This window comes from Harpia harpyja, chromosome 1 (genome assembly GCF_026419915.1).
Source record: "Harpia harpyja isolate bHarHar1 chromosome 1, bHarHar1 primary haplotype, whole genome shotgun sequence".
In the NCBI taxonomy this organism is placed as follows: domain Eukaryota; kingdom Metazoa; phylum Chordata; class Aves; order Accipitriformes; family Accipitridae; genus Harpia; species Harpia harpyja.
In genome coordinates, this window is record NC_068940.1 from 35,299,508 (window position 1) to 35,316,836 (window position 17,329).

Sequence of the window (17,329 nt, forward strand, 5' to 3'; positions counted from 1 at the left end):
GCCATGAACACTGATTGCAAAATCTGTATTTGTCCTCCATCTATATTTGTTTGATCTGTTTGGTTTTGCTAACAGGTATCAAGCTCTCTATAGCCCCAAAAGGCCCTTCACCTTCTCCAGTAAACCAAATGACTTTGTCATGTTCAAGCCATCACGCTGATAGTGCAATTAAAGGTAATATACTGTAACAAAAAGATGCATAGTTAAATCACCAGGGAATGTGTAGCTGACTTGTTGAGTGAGAAAGTAATAGAATTTTGCTAGCCTTTAACAAGTCTCCCTCTTCAATTCTTTAATGCTCACATTTTTACTGTAGTGAACATATCTTATATCTTTCTTCATGCTTCTTAGTAACTCCCCCTGTTCCTTATTAAAAGTTTTATGTTTCCAGCATTTCCAAATGCCAGTTCTCAAAAATCATGAGCCAGGCCTTGGGGAAAAAAAAATCCTGAGATTGGCTTAAACCAATGTACTTTGAATTCCTTTTATTTGCCTTCTCTCTTTGGAGTTGTAAGGGTACTGGGACTTCATCTTTTCAGGCTTGTTTCAACAACTATGAGAACTAGAAATGTAATTTTTAAAAATAAAAGACGAGATTGCTTTGCAATGCATGAATCTAGCAGCTGGTGCTTTAAAAAGCAAACCCATGAAATATCGTGAGACTTGCAATTGAATGTGGAGTGCTGTTAAGTTGGAGAGTGCTTGAAGGCTGAAGAAACTCGTGTTATGGAAATAAGTGAGTTGCATTGACTTAAAAGAGCTAAGAATCAAGAGCAACAACACTAGGAAAATATCTTTCTGTCTTTGTCCAAGTTCCAACCTTCGTTACAGCGCACTTGGATGGATGGATGCCAGCAGCACAGCCCAGCAGATGTGAACATAGGCAGGCAAAAATTATTAGACTCCCTTGCCTTGCCTATTGCAATGCATGCACTGCAGGATGCCCTCAGTGAGACCTCACAGCCAACCTGCTGCAGGAAGCAAAGCTCAGACAGCAGAACGACCTCACTGGACCTTCAGATTTGTGAACCTGAGTGCAGGTTTTGAGTTGCTTTAGATATTAATGCTGTTTCCACATTTTGAATATGTCAAACTCGGGCTTTCTGGTAAGATGGTGATTAGAAAATATTCTGTACATTAGGTTATCATCTTTTCTATTGGCTGTCCCAAGGCAGTCCACACTATTCCAACAGTGTCCGTCTGACCCTCTCCCATGACTTAAATGCTACAACCTCCCAATCTTACTAGAAGAAAGTTCTCCCTCATACCTAACCTGTTAAAGTAATAGCCCAGTCTTTCCTGTCCATCCCATCAGAGGACAGATTATTCCTTTTCTCTTTGCAGCAGCCATTTACATATTTGGAGGAATATCGTATCATCCTTCAGTCTTCTACTCTTCGAACTAAGCACTCAGATCAAAGGTCTTGTATTGTACTGCAGTTTAAAAAGAGGTTACACAGAGGCCCATATTTCCTACTGGAGTTTTTTACTTTCACTGCTTGTAGGGCACGTCCATTGCCTTTGTTACAATTAAGCCCCTGCTAACTTGGATCCCTCACAGAATGAACAGAGAAGATGCCCTGCCACTACCCCTGTCTCTGGCAGTGCTGTTCCTGCCTTACTGCTTTCTATGTTCTTATTTTCAAACTGCATGCAGGTTTTGTTTTTCATTTTACATTTAGTGTATTTGAACAGATAAAATACCTTTGAAAAGGTAATACTGACATAGACAAAAATTATAGAGGCTCACATAAGTTGGGTAAACACTGGAAGAAATACTTATATCAGCAAATAAATAATAGAAGGTAAGCTTTGAACCTAGGAGTTTCCCATGCTGAGATAAATCAATGAGTAAACAAGAGGCTGGTGCTTTAAAAGGAGGTGAAGACAATTGGGAATGTGTGTGAAAACCATCTTGAATTCAGGCACATTTCCCTACAAAGGTGAGCATCTTTACCAAAAGTATGCAGAAAGGTTAGTAGCATGTGCTTTCTAGAAAGGTGCTGCTTCATGCTACTAGAAACAGGGACTCCTCTGGGTGAGTAGCTTGTGTCATTACAGAAAAGGAGGAGCAGAATCAATGTTAACCATTCCTTTTTGGAGAAATTAGGAGCTAATCCTTATTTCTTCACACCGTTGTAAGAACAAAATACCTGACAGTGTAACTAGTGACTAATTAGAAGACGTGACCATCATGGGACTTAAGCCATTTGAAATGTGACAAGTAGGAAATGGCTTGGCGGTATTCTGATAGCTTTTTGTGCCACCACCCCCACCCCCCTTTTTAATTTTTTTTTCTTTTTGAGTACCGTAGACAGTCCTGGGGTGGACTGAGGTTGATGAGGTTGTTGTTTTTGACAGCTGTCATTTCAGTGAAAGTTCTGTTGATATCACCTTTGGAACACACTCAAAATACCCTTTGGCATGTAGCAAGGCCTTCAATTACAGACTGCTCAAAAGCTCATCCAACCTTTGCAGCTTGTGTCCTCTCTAAATTACTTTTTATTGTAAACTCATGGTCAACATTTAATGAGGAAATTAACTACCAAAGAGATGATAGACAACTCCACTCAGGGAGTAATTTTTTAATTTTTTTCTGCAAACTAACATATGACACATCCAGAGAACAAGCACTGTGGTTCTGCAATTCCTCTAACAGAGTGCTGCACACAGAGGGAGAAAATGCAAATAATTTAAAAATCAGACCTCGCTGCAGGATGCTTGAGGACTTTGTATTTGTGCAAAACTAGAAGAATAAATTTATAGTATGCTGCTAAATGCTTTGCAGCAGTTTTTCAGCTTTGCAATTTTCCCCTTTCTCTTAACACAGTCTGGCTAGGATTCATCTCACCTACTTGGAGATGTCCACAATGTAGGCATCCCTGTGTGAAACAGTCTTTTCAACTTTTTTTGTACTCAGTGAAGAGAAATAGACACTTCAAAGGTGATATTCACCTCAACTTGCAGCTGGCTACTAAAAGAGGTTGGATGAATCACACTCTGCAAGTGTGATTGTCCATTGACTATAGAGGAAGTCTAGCCAACAAGTTCACATGGAGAGATCTGAAATTAGGTACTATTTAACCCTCCTTAGGTGCCTATGCATGTGAGACCTTTCTCTTTCAGCATTCATTATTCAAGTGGCTGATAGGTATTGGTGCAATGGCCCAGATGTTATATTGTGGCAGTCTTGGGTTTGACACCTTCAATCCAGCCTGGTGTGAAAGTCAAGATTATTTGCCCTCTTAGGATTTCTGAGTGTTGAGAGTACTCCTAGAGGGAAGAATAGCAGTGTTGTCTTGCAGAGCCTAGCAGCGCATGCTGCCCTGGCTGACTCCTGTTTTACGTGCTGGGGCTGCAAATATGTTATGTCCAAACCTCCTCCTGGCTCCTACAGATCAGCTTTGGTGTACTGCAGGAACAAGAACTTTGTCCCCACCACCATCTTCATGCTTCTCTGAAGCAGCAAAGTCTCTAGCTTGTAGTAATATTTATAAAACCAAAGCCCAGTTGCAATCTGCAACCAGCCTCTATAAGCTCGGTATTAAGAGGATTACTTTTTGTAATATAATTAGAATATTTTAAAATTATCTTCTTTATATTTACCGTAGATCTTAAAACTGGTGATCGTTAATTATTCTTTTTTTTCTAATTTAACGGATTGCATAATGTTTGAACCTACAGAGGCTCTCATTTACGACTAATGTGTGTGTTAAGAAGAATCTAGAATCTCAGGGCTGTTCCCTCCTATTTGCTGGCTGCAAGGCAGACTGACAAAGGCAGCTTTCTTGCCAAAGTTCTGCTGAGAATCTGTACCTCCCATTCCCGGTAAACCTGGAGTGGCCTTTGGCTTCCATGCTGGAACACACCCTGTGAGTCAAGTCAAGGATTAGATAAAAGCCTCTCAGGTTCCTTCTTTCCCAGTGTGCAAGTCTTGTATCAGGTCATAGAAAGAGTGGGAAGATGAAAAGGAAAGGTCAACAGACCTAAGAGCACTAGAGAGACAGCATCAATAGGAGCCCCTTCCAGCATGGTGGCACTAGCAGGCACACTCAGGAGGTGGCATCAACAGCTTCTCTCTGTTGCCCTGTGACTCCCTGCGTGGGGAGCAGTCAGGTCAGCTGGTTGTGTCTGCATCATGACAGAGGCCTTGGCACAGGGCTGTGAGGGAGGGAGGTGCATTTGTAACTACCAGCTGCAACCAGAGCCAGTTGTGTGGCTTTCCCTCTCCACTGCATTAGACCGAACATGTCCAGGCTCATGACTTCAGGGTTGTGGTCTTTATGTGAGGTAGCTGTTTTTATCACTTTGGCTGCTGTACATTTTTGCTCTCATTTCTAAGCATCCGCAGGCTCCTGAGAGGTTGCTTTTTTTCCGGCTAGATTTTCTGAGGAGGACCTTGTAGGATGCTTACAAACTGCACCTATTTTGCTTTCAGCTCCTTAAGTCTACGGTATATTATCAGGCGAAGGCCAAACTGAATAATTTTAGGTCTTGTCCCTCAGTGAATGCTGCAGGTAATTAGTACACGAAAGACAGAGTCTGAATTTCACTGACATGCTTTTCAGGTTCCCGGAACATCTGCCTTGAACAAAAATTACAGGTGTCCCTTGACCTTTCTAGAAAATCAGAAATAGAAATGCACATGCAGTCCATACCTAGAAAACAGTGAATTTCTAAAGCTGCAATGTAGATGGATGTGTCTAGTTAAAACATCAGTCTTCCTATAGGACTAACTGGCTTGATGCCAGTTCTTGAAGAATGAAGCTGTTCCAACATGTAATCAAGTAACTCCTGAGGGCCCCCAACTGCTGCCTTAATATAGCCATACCTGCCACAGCGACGAGATGGCTTTCATTCTCAGCCAAGCAGAACAATCTCCCTTTGGAGAACAGCAGCTTTGGAGTATAAATGTATTTGGAGGTTTCTCCAGCCTTGGGGGAAGGGAATCCTCACACTATAAACAAATGGAGATTCTTATATCAATTGTTTGTGCCTTAATTATTGCAAAGAATAATTAACTAATCCCACAGGGACTTGGAATGGCTTGTAAAGCATGCAAGACTTCATCTTTCACTCTGTGCTAGCAAGCTCAAGATTTGTGATGAAGAGAAAAAGCATTGTTCTCTGATCTCTTAGGGAATTTAACCTAGATTTCATTAAGCCCATGATAACTGGGTGACACAGAGCACACCAGCTACTTCTGGAGCCTGTGCACGTCTATGTTTCATTGCAGATGTCTGTCATATGCCTAGATCAAAATTAAAAGACACTGGTGCATAATCAAGGTTAGTTGACCCCAACCTCTACTGGCCCTGGGCAACAATGCTGTGCAAGTAATGCACAGAGATCATCAACTGCACCTTGGTCCTTGGCCTTAGCTGCAACCTCCTATTATTATTAATTATTATTATTATCTCCTAAGGTTACAAAGACTATGGGAGGATTTAGCTGGCTGGCAATGTTTTTCAGAATTCCTGTGGCTGCCTTTTCAAAAAGAAATCTTTTAACTTCTAGGTTCTAACTTCCCACCTTTTGCTATTAGGACCAAAGATTTTTACCCACATGCACAAACAGCAAAAGAACAGGGTCTCAAGGAGTTACCCAGTACAACCCTCTGCCCTATGGCGAGATCAGTTTTACTTACATCACTTGTGATAGATCTTTGTCCAACATTTCTTAAGTATTTCCAAAACCAAAAGCTCAACAACCGCTCCAGATAATTTATCCAGTGCTTCTCTGCTCTTACAGTTAGAAAGTTTCTCGTTGTTCTTTAAGCCCAGGATTTCTTGTCCTCTTAGCGGTGTGTTTTTTTCCCTATGTTTTCCGCAGCCTTCTGTAAATTTTACTTCATGTCTTTTCCTCTTAAATGGAATTCCTCCAGTTCTGCCAAGCTTCTATTTGAGATCTAGGGACTCTCAAGGATACTAATTGTGACTGTTTTCTTCTTGCGTCTCCCTGACTGCTCCAAGTTTTAAGTTGTTCTAAAGCATGGAAAGAGTACTTCAGTGAAAGCTTTCCTTGCTTCCTTTGCATGCCATGGTGGCTTCACTGCTTATCTGTCCACTCTGATAACAGTTGCCTTCTCTGCCACCCCAGATTGTTGGTGCTGTAATCACTGCAGCTATGTCCCACTATTTCTGATTCTAGTTATTGCTATTAAAGTCGTAGCAATACCTTGCACTTTACTGAAAAGCATTCTGTTTTTCTAATTTGTCATGTACAGGTCCCTACTACCCTTGTGTCTTCCGCAAATTTTCCTATTTCACGCTCCAAGACATTAACAGAAATACTGGATGCAACTAGACCTAGACCAGGCCTTCAGGGTATCCACTCAATATATTCTTCCAATCTGACAATGATTTCTTGTTAAATACTCTGTTGCATACTTTTTCAGTCTCTTGCATCCACTGCTGAGTTGCTTCAAGACAAATTTCTTAGCTTGCCTGTAAGAATGTCTTGTGAGTCAGAGTCAAAAGACTTGCTTAAAACAAGCCATGACAACTGTTGTTTCTCCTTTATCCCTGAGCCTGTTATCCTGTCATGGAAAGAATTGAGCTTGGTTTGACATCATCTGTTCCCAGTAATTGCATGTTTGTGCTTACTCACTTTCTTGTTATCTTCTGTGTGTTCACAAATGGTTTCATTCTTTTGTTTCGGTATCCTTTCAGAAGCTGAAATTTATTTGCCAGACGGTAATTTCCCAGTTCTTCATCTCCTGCTTTCCAGTGGGTGCTCTGCTGGTCTTCTGCCAGAACTCTGGCCCTTCACTGTCCCTTTGGAGTTCTCAAAACCAACTGCTAACAACTCAGATTGCTCTAGCTTATTCCAAAGTACCTGAGGGTAAATGGTATCAAAGCCAGCTGAGTGGAAAAGACTGTAAAAAAAAAAAAAAAAAAAAAAAAAGTGCTTCCTAGCCAAAACTTGTCCTCTGTTGTCACTTGTGATAGCTGTGTTGGCTCCTGGGCTAGCTGCCTAACTGCAGTGAGCAAAGCAGGCTGAGGTGGTATCACTGTCCTGGCTGTTTGCCTATGTGTGCCTGCAACACAGAGTTTTATTATTATTTCCCTTAAGATTGTGCCTACAAACACTAGGATGCCCTTATTTTAGAGATTATGAATAGGTAAAGAGGCAGTAGCTGCTCTAAAGAGTGTATGTCTATAAAGAGAAGAAGAAGAGGAAAAATAATATAACATACATGCAGGAGTGGGAAAGTGCATGGACAGTGAGAAATGGAAAAGCTGGATATAGTCCTTGGTTTATCTGATTTTATTTAAATTTTTATAAAAGAGGAATTCTTACTACCTGTAGTTGCTCAGATGAGTTGAATTCCTGGCTGTTACTTTTGACAGAAAGAAATAAGTATAGTTTGTCAGCTGAGACAAAGCTCCTACATACAAGTCTGTGACAAAGATGCCCAACGCGTTTCTTAAGATGTATTTCAAAGTCACACATAGGTATCATCCATGAAGCCATCCAGCATGCCTTTGCATAAGTTTGTGATTTCATGAATAGACACAAAGTCTGATCAGAATGAAACAGTTTGTGCACAAAGTTTTGCAGCTTTTTTTTTGGGGACACACACACACACACATATAAAATAAAGTGTTCTAGCCTGGAAATATCTATTTTTACCAACATAGCTGCTCCTAAGAGCAAATTTATAGTACAGATTCACCCAAGTCTTCCTAAATCCAATGGGTAGTCTCTCATTAACTCCACTGGGTGCTGGGATAAGCCCCCAAAGGCTCAGGCTGCAATCTGAAGTGAGGTAAAAGCCCTGGTCTGTGAGCTTGCACACATTTGCCCATTCCTCTGAGTGCAGCTGCAGTAGTGTATTTAATGCTGCATGTCAGAATGTACTTCCAAACTACCTTGAAGTTTAGTAAAAATCCATTAAGCGCTATGTTTCCTCCTTTCTTAAAAGTGAAATCATTTTAGCCTAGATATGTACTGAAAAGTGAATACTCTCTTAATGTGTGCATGGGCACCCATACTTGGTTTGTGAGAAGTAGCTCCAACTTTCTGTTGCTCTGGCTTGTAAGGCTATGCAGAATTCTAAGGGAAAATATGTGCTCTGAACCTGTGCCAAAGCTGACTTAAAAACTTCAAAACTCTGTGTTGCTCTGAAATAAAACAGTAGACAATTAGGACATTAGTCATACGTAGAAGGGGCTGCTCATTTCAATATATCACAAGATGGACAGAACCAAACTATGCACATGATGGAAACATCTCCACAGTTTCTCTTAGAGGATTAGGGCATCTGAAAAGTAAAAGAATGGCAAACAGGGCTGAGATTTTTGGGGAAAAAAAAAAAAATTAATGTAGGAGACAGCAAGATGCCTAATTGGTTCACCAAGCCATTCCCTTGTTTTCAGTACCTGTATTTCCCACAGAAGTGCCATCCTCTAGAGCTTTCCTCAGGCAGCTGGGTTCATGGAAGAAACAGTATGGCCAGAAAAATCCTCATGGTGGGGCTGTTCAGTGAATTGGCAGAGCTGTGTGGGTAAGGGCGAAACCTCACCTAGGTTTCTGAGATGCAAAGGAAAGCCAGACGACAAAAACGCTGAAAAAGCTGGAGACAGGAGATTTTGGACAGGTCTCCACCTTCCATGTAAGTTCCCTACGCAACCACGTGTTTCAGATGCCCGTGGGCCAGTCTGACTCTTGTGATTCCAGCTTGTCTCAGTCGTTAAGACCTTTTTGGGTTGTGAGCCTCCAAACAGCTCTTCAAAGCCATGAGTACTGTGAGCCCAACACTGAAGGCACTAAGTGGCCAGTGATCTTTGCTGTTATGGCTGTTTGAGTGTGGCACGAATGTGGAATCACACACATAAAAGGGACTGAATCAAAATTTAATCAACATTTTTATTCTGTTCTCCAACTTGTGCTCATTGTTTCGTATCTGTGAGCATGCTGAAGCCTGGAGTGATTGAGGGGGCTTGCTGTCATCGCAACTCAGTCTGCTCTTCATGCTGAGCACTTTGTTTCTGTGCCTGGAAAATTTCAAAAATGTCAGTCTATGCATCTCATTAATCTGCTAACAAGTAAGTTAAAGGTCTAAGTGCTTTAAAAATATAACACAGAATTTAAGTATACAGTTGAGGTTAGAATCCTTTCCTCCTATCCATCCATCCATCCTATCTGGCAGCTATCTTGCTATAGTGCAGTTTGAATCCAAATAAGCCTAATGGAGAAAGGCAATGAAGTTACATTGGTTAGCTCCGAAGCAGAAAGGAAGGTAGTTGAAGCAAAATCAATGCTTTTGAAAGACAAAACAATTATAAAGCCTTTTTCCTCGAAAACACTGTCCGCATGTCACACGAAACCACCACCACCTTTGATGTTCATTTGGCACCATTGCTGACAATTGTGGCTGAGTCTTCAGCCTATGTAAGTCTAAGAGACTGAACTCCATCTTCTCCTCAAGGAGAGGGTCGTTGGGTCAAATGAGTAAGAAGTTTGTGTGGCTTTGAAAAGCCATACCCAGCCTGTGTTGTGAATGGGCACTTGGTCTCTTGGGAAGCTGTATTAGCTTGGACAGATGCCTACTTCACACACTGTGTGTCATTTCAGTTCCCTAAGCACTCAAAAGACCCTTGTATTTTCTTTTTTATAATCCTGTGTTTATAGATTCATATCTGTGTGTTTGTGTATGCTCCATATTATTATTTACAGCTAACTCTGCATCCCTTGCTATTTCCTTCTCCCTCTTTTGTTACATTATATGCCATATTTTCATGCCATATGCCACTTAAGCTGCACCTTTATGTGTACAAAATGTGTACCTAATTTGCATGCACAGTTACTACCATTGTAGACACAGGCACAGAGTGAGTAGGCATATTTGCATGCAATTATCTGATTTGCTTGCCCAATTGTGGTGATTTGCATATGCAGATTGTGTGCACAGTTGTACATTTACATTTTTTAAAAACTGGCCTCAATGGTTTATTAAAATAGCTTTAAGCTTCCTCTTATAAAATATTGAAGATCCTAGAACCCCTCTGGCTTTTCAGTATTATATCCTTTCAGTAAATGATCTCCACATTTTTATATTCTCTCTTTCCCCCTCTCTTGTCCAGTACTCAAGAGAGATTTATTCCGCAGATTTATACATCCATTATTTCAAGGTATATTTGATCTTCTCCATATGCCTCTGTTAATCCACCTTAGCTGTAAGTAGAGGAAAAAAATACCCTTGCTTAACTTTCAGAGGATATTCCCCCTATCTGAGCCTGTGTTTTCCACTTAAACTCAGATTTTTTTCAATGAATTAATTTTGATGGAACTGAAAAGATTCTTTTCCTAATCAAAAATTCTTCAGTTGCTATGGGTAAATCCAAGACTCTAATGTGTGCTCTGGCACTACTTTAGCATGAAGGGACCAAATGTGTCTTTGAAAGCACCTAAAAGTTTTTCTGAGAACAGACCGAGTAAGAGGAAAGTTGCCAATTTGGTTTCTGTGCCTTAAGTTCTTTCAGACATGAAATTTGCTTAACCATAATTTCTCAATTGTACTTTCAACACCCTGGGACTTAACTTCTCCCACCCGTATGACTAGTAAAATTCTTGATAACTTCACTAACTGGATCATCTCTCTAGCTTGGAATAAATGGTCCCTTAGTGCTTGGTGCTGTGCATACCTCTAATATCTGCGAACTGTGTACTGATAAAGAATTCAACTGAGCAATCTGCAGTTTTATCAAGCCACATTGAAACCTCAGATATTGCTTGTGCTCTACACAATTATTCTGTAATAAAAATGAGAGAAACCAAGGAAGAGTTGCCATCTCAAAATACACCAAAAAAGCAGGACGGGATTTTTTCATAACGTTTACAGGGGAAGGGAATGGAATAAAAATTCAGCTGCAGGGGTACTTTATAACTGATTGTAATAACTCCACCTAAAATTTAGCCAGCAAAATCCTGTGCATTTTACAATTAAGGTTCAACCCTAACTTACATGAAAATGTGAAGCAATCATTTAAGTTACCGGGAGTTTCCAGAAACTAGTGTGTATTTTTCTCACAATGGCAAAGCTGCTCTCTGCTTCCTAAAAATCACCTGAGAAAAAATTCTCCCATGTATGGCCACAGTGAAAGGGGCAAAAAATATTCATACTCTAAATATCCCATAGTTCTGCTGATGCCCAATTATGTCTTCTGGAAAAAGGTTTTCTGCAATGGTTGCCTAGCAGGGAAGGGAACAGAAAACACAGCATAGTAACTGGCTGGAGGGAACAAGTAAGGTCTTTGAGGTTACATATCCCACAGGAGCAACAGAAATTCACATTAAACTATGATTCTTTCTCTGCTCCCCTCCTCCTCCCTGTCATATCTGTCCAGAAGCTGCAGATGCTTAGGCAGAACTATGAGCCCACCACTGCCACCTGATCTTGTCCCTGTTCTGAGTCTCTGGCATCCTTTCTTCTGGTTGCCACCGGCCCCTGCTTCAGATTATAGACTGAGCTTAGTTGCGATCCTGCAAAATTGTTTTACCACTTCCAAATTGAATTAAACTGGCAAAGAATTTATGGGAATGAAAATTGAAAATCAAAGGCAAAGCAATATTTTTTTCCTACCATAATTAGCTGTCCCCTTTCTCTCTTTTTCCCAAGGTGTCTGACACATGGTGAATCACGGGTATCAGTGCTAATACTGAGACCTGAAAGCTCAGTAGAGGCAGAGGAGAAAAAGCCTGGAAATCGCAACCACCTCACTGCAGCTGGGATGAGACAGTTGCAAGCAGGCTCCACGGAGAGCATGGCCAGGAGAGTGTAACCTCACCTGCCCACAGGTGGGCTGGGTGGGATGCTCTAGATTCTAACTCAGATTGTCCAGTCTTGTGCATTTAGTCTTTCTCTGCTCTATTTTAAGCCACATGAAATCCCTCCTCAGGCATGGTTTTGAGTCTTGTACAGTTCATAAAACACTGTCAGAAAATTCAGAAATGCACCAGTGCATTTGTCTAGACTTCTCTCAGGACTTAGGAAATGCACCTACAGAGTTTTACATCTCTATACTTACATGTTAACGAGCCTAGGCTGGTATTGAAGCTTCATACAAAAATGTAAATACTGCTTACAAGGGACTAAAATAGCCTTCAAGTAAGAGGATGAGCCATCTCTAATTTTGCGCACTCAGGCCATTCTGCAAACGTTCAGAAAATGGTTGAACAATGTTATTTCCTTGCTCAAGCACCTAGTAAAAGGCTTCTTTGGCTTAAACTGGATCTTCCACAATATCTTGAAGAGAGAAATCTAATGCTAGTAATTGTAATGCTATGCTGAGAGAGTGAAGTTTCATTGCAGAAAACTGTCCAATGTTTCAAAGGTCCTAGGGATAAGCAGCTTCCCCTGAACAGTTAAAGTTGATTGAGCTTCCATAGGAAAGAATCAGACTTTCTGACACTGCAGACAAATTACCTTTTCTTTTAACAAACTCTCTGGGCTGTGCGACAATGTGTGGGGATTGCATTCATGAGCCCAACTCGGTCCAGGAGCCCCAGACATGCAAACTCACAAATAACTTTCAGTGCATTGCACTGCCTTGGAAGCAACTTTCAACCAATGCCACACTGGTTAGATACTAAGTAGAAGCAGCCTAGCATGATTAACCTGGTGCCAGTATGTGCTTTTCTCTACTTAGGGGAGTTCACAAAAAGCTTGACAGGAGTTTGAGATGAGGTTTCACATTAGGAAAGTGGCTTTCTTTGGAAGATGTTGCAGCTCTGCCTTGTCCTTATCTCACTACATAGGAGCAGCCTCTCAGGCCCCGGCTGTCCATCCGACGTCCACTGAATGGAGCTATTCCAGTAGAGGGTTTGGAAGAATTTTCTTGGTTTCAGTTCCTTCCTCCTTTTTGATTTGCTTTAAAAGCACATTTCTGCCCCAACCTAAAATGCTAACACAGACATAGCCAGCATTATTCCTTGTTATTGTTTCCCCTCTGCAAGCTTTTAACAGGTTCTTCCTTACCAGGGAATTTGCCGTCTGCTCTGCACACAGCTGTTCAGTCAAAAAATGGAGAACAGCAGCTGGTTCTGCATAAGTAGCATTTTTATTCTTGCGGAGTATCATGACGCTGATGCCGTGTAGGTGCTACTTATCAGAGGGTGTGAGGAGAGGACTCCTTGAAGACCATGTGAGCAGGAGCTACATTTTTTTTCCTGAAGTGACAAACTCACTTTCCCTGCTTCCAAGTTCAGGTTGAAAGCAGTAACATTGCTCTGCAGCAACACATTCTCCTCTAGCCCACCTGACAGACTGCACTGAGTGTGACTTGCGTTGCCTTTACTGCATCACATAGTTTTAAAGTTCATTAAAATCAAATTCGAGGGTTTTTTTAATGGCCAAAACACAGTTTTTAAAGGCCAGTCAGAAACTACCTGGAAATATCCCTCTCTGTGCAGGAAATTGTATATAATTATAGCATATTATTGCCAGTCCGTGCCTGCCACTATGTGTTACTCAGTCCCAGTTTATTTTGGGGTTAGAAGACAGGGGTTTTTTTTATTGAAACTCTGATTCTGAAACATCCAGGACCCCTAAATCTCTGCAGGCTACAAGTACAGCAGGATTTTGATCATATTTTACTTTTAGGCCTCTTTCCCAGTGCTCTACACTTTGAACAATCATCTTTAAGCAAATGTCTGCAATTCCCATGGATTTATCCTTAGGAAATGTACCAAGAATCCCCTGGCATCAGAATTAATCATACTGAATAAAGAAAAATACATTTAAATCCGGCTCCAGCAGGGAACATTTTTTGGGGGATAAACTACGAATTCTAATTTACCCAGCATCCTGCCTTGCAATCCCTGCTCCATCCCTAAAAATGAAACGGGCTATAAAAATGACAATGATTTTTATTGTCCAAGGTGAGAGAAAAGCCAAAAAAAAAGAAAACAAACCACCTACATGGAAAGCTTCAATCAGAAAAACATTTCATAATCATCAAAGGAGGTTTTAGGGCAGTGTCCTAGGTAAAGAATTGTGTAGGTTTATAGTATTGTGTGTAAACCTGAGATTCAACACTTCCAGCTGCAGTGAGTTTGCACTCATGATCCAAGCATGATCTACTAATGAAATAATAATGCACACAAACAGAAAGCAGTTTTGCAGTTTCAGAAACTAATAAGCACAAGATTTTAAATATGGTCTTGTCCTGGTTTCAGCTGGGATAGAGTTAACTGTCTTCCTAGTAGCTGGTACAGTGCTATGTTTTGAGTTCAGTATGAGAAGAATGTTGATAACACTGATGTTTTCAGTTGTTGCTCAGTAGTGTTTAGACTAAAGTCAAGGGTTTTTCAGCTTCTCATGCCCAGCCAGCGAGAAAGCTGGAGGGGCACAAGAAGTTGGCACAGGACACAGCCAGGGCAGCTGACCCAAAGTGGCCAACGGTGTATTCCATACCATGTGACGTCCCATTTAGTATAGGAACGGGGGAGTGGGGGGGCAGGGATTCGCCGCTCGGGGGACTAGCTGGGTGTCGGTTGGCGGGTGGTGAGCAATTGCACTGCGCATCATTTGTACATTCCAGTCCTTTCATTATTACTGTTGTCATTTTATTAGTGTTATCATTATCATTATTAGTGTCTTCTTTTCTGTTCTATTAAACCGTTCTTATCTCAACCCACGGGGTTTGCTTCCTTTCCCGATTTTCTCCCCCATCCCACTGGGTGGGGGGGAGTGAGAGAGCGGCTGCGTGGTGTTTAGTTGCTGGCTGGGGTTAAACCACGACAGGTCTTTATTCCCTTGAAAAGATAAAGCGATTCTTTACTCAGTATAGCAACAGCAATAGTATCTCAGGTATGAGATGTTAAAAAAAATTTTTTAAAAGAAATACTGACCAAATTCATCTTTTATCTAAGTGGAAGGAGGGAGTGAGGATACACTGACCTAAATAATGGAAGGGTTTGGAACCGTGAGGGAATGGATAAAAACCGATTCAGGTAAACTCACATGTTCAAAGACTGAGAGTACAAAACCTATAATTAGAAGAATGTATTTAAAACACCTGGAATGAGTGATTAAGAGGGGCTAGTTGAATTCTGAAAGTGCCTCTTCCTGACAGCAGGAGGCCTTTAATTCATATTCCCTAAGAAAAATAAGAATTATTATAGGCCACAGGCATAAACTGGTACAAACAGATATGTTTGTGATGAATACTTAAAGGCTTGAAATTACAATGAAGTGACTAAAAGTGTCTGACCACAAGAATATAAGAAGTGCTTTTCAGTAGGAACAGTGAGGGTTAAAACTCTAACTTGACAAGCTGGCAAAAGGGATTTTGTGGTATAGTTGTCTATTGTGGGCCTGTGCTCTTTCATATCTTCATCAACAACCTGGATGATGGCGATGGCACGCACCCTCAGGAAGTGTTCACCATGAGAACGGCGCAGCACCAAAACAGGCTTCCCAGAAGGGCAGTGAAATCTCCGTCCTTCGGGATTGTCAAAACTCAGCGGAATAAGGCCCTGAGCTAGCCTTGAACCTGACTGGAGCAAGTGACCTCCAGAGATCCCCTCCAACCTACGTTATTCTGTGATTTTATGACTCTATTCAAACATTAGAAAGGGAAGCACTAGGATAGCTGGTTTGAAAGTTTCTTTCTAGGGGTATCCTCCAAAATACCATCTGAGTGCCTGAAATAGGGTCATTCCCAGAATCAGGGGTGCCATGTGGGGAACGTGGAAGCAAGGTGATATGGATGGGATATTTGGTAGCTATTATTAACAAATGGGGCTGGTAATAGATATAGTGACTGAGAGGAATTTTGGGGGAACTACTGTTTCAGAAGAATTAAAGAATGGTGACACAGGAAGAGCTCAGAAGGTGAGAGTGGTTACTTGGCAAAGGAACAAAAATCGGGGTATAGTGGCAAAGAAACAACATTTAGCGGGTTTGTTGTTTCAAGAAAAATGGTTGAATCTGAAGCAGAAATCTCCCCAACAGGACAGAATCATAGAATCATTTAGGTTGGAAAAGACCTTTAAGATCAAGTCCAACCGTAAACCTAACACTGCCAAGTCCCACTAAACCATATCCATAAGTGCCACAACTAAATGTCTGAGTGGTGACTCAACCACTTCCCTGGGCAGCCCGTTCCAATGCTTGATAACCCTCTCAGCGAAGAAATTTTTCCTAATATCCAATCTAAACCTCCCCTGGCACAACTTGAGGCTGTTTCCTTCGTCCTATCACTTGTTACCTGGGAAAAGAGACCGACGCCCACCTCGCTACAACCTCCTTTCAGGTAGTTGTAGAGAGCATCTTTAGTGTGTTACTGCATTTTTTTTGTGCTTTTCCAAATGAGCTTTCATTTCCATGGCCAAATATACTGGAATGAGCTAGCCTGTCATTTCAAATGCAACAGGGGCTGACATTTACACAACAGATGCGTGTGCGTGCATGTGCACACATGGGCATTTGGTGACCATGATTTGCATGCAAACAGTATCATTATCAAGTTGATAGTTGACTGTTTGACCACATGTGGACATTATACACATAATGGCACCTCTAAACTGTCTTAAAATCTCGCCTCAAAATCTCTTTTAAAAGTACAGGTTAGCTGGGTGGTGAGAGCTTTGCTGTCGTTAGAACACATGTATGTAAATTCTGAGGGCAAAGCTACATTAGAAATTTAATAAGCTACTAAGGACTAAGTAAGAAAGAAAAAAAAAAAAGGCAAGATTTTGTGGTTCTGCCTTTGGCTAAATGTGCTGTTTGAGTCTTCATCCACATGTCCATGTCCTGCTTATGTCACCTTCCAGGAGAGGGTGACTCAGTGGCTTCTGGCTAGTCTAGGTAATCATTGCTGGGGAAGATGTGCTAAATCAGAAGCCACTACATCACCGTCTCTTTGAAACAGGGACTTCCTATTCTGGACCAACATTTTAAAAAGCTTTTCTTTTCCCTTTCCTTTTGAAAAACCTTTCTCTCTCTGCCACAGCTTGGAGGTCAAATCTATCCTTACTGTAACTCCACCAAGGCTAATTTGGCCCGTGTTTTTCCCTATCTCTCAGCCAAAGACCCAATTAAAAGAGATCCTGACAAACCGCGGAGTAAAGGGAGTTATTTCCTCACTAAATGCTCTCCCTGGGCTAAATCCTTTATGTGAACTGCAGTCTTTTGCCAGCCCATGGGAAGCTGGTGGCAGACACATCTGATGTGTCTGCTCAGCCAGAAGACCTTCTTATTTCAGCAGAAAATATCTGGATCTACTTCTCCTTACTACTGCTCCTAAATATCCCCTTGTGGGTATCTCAGCAGCCATTACATGGAGCCAGTCCTGAAAGCAGACGTTTTTTCCTTTTTTTA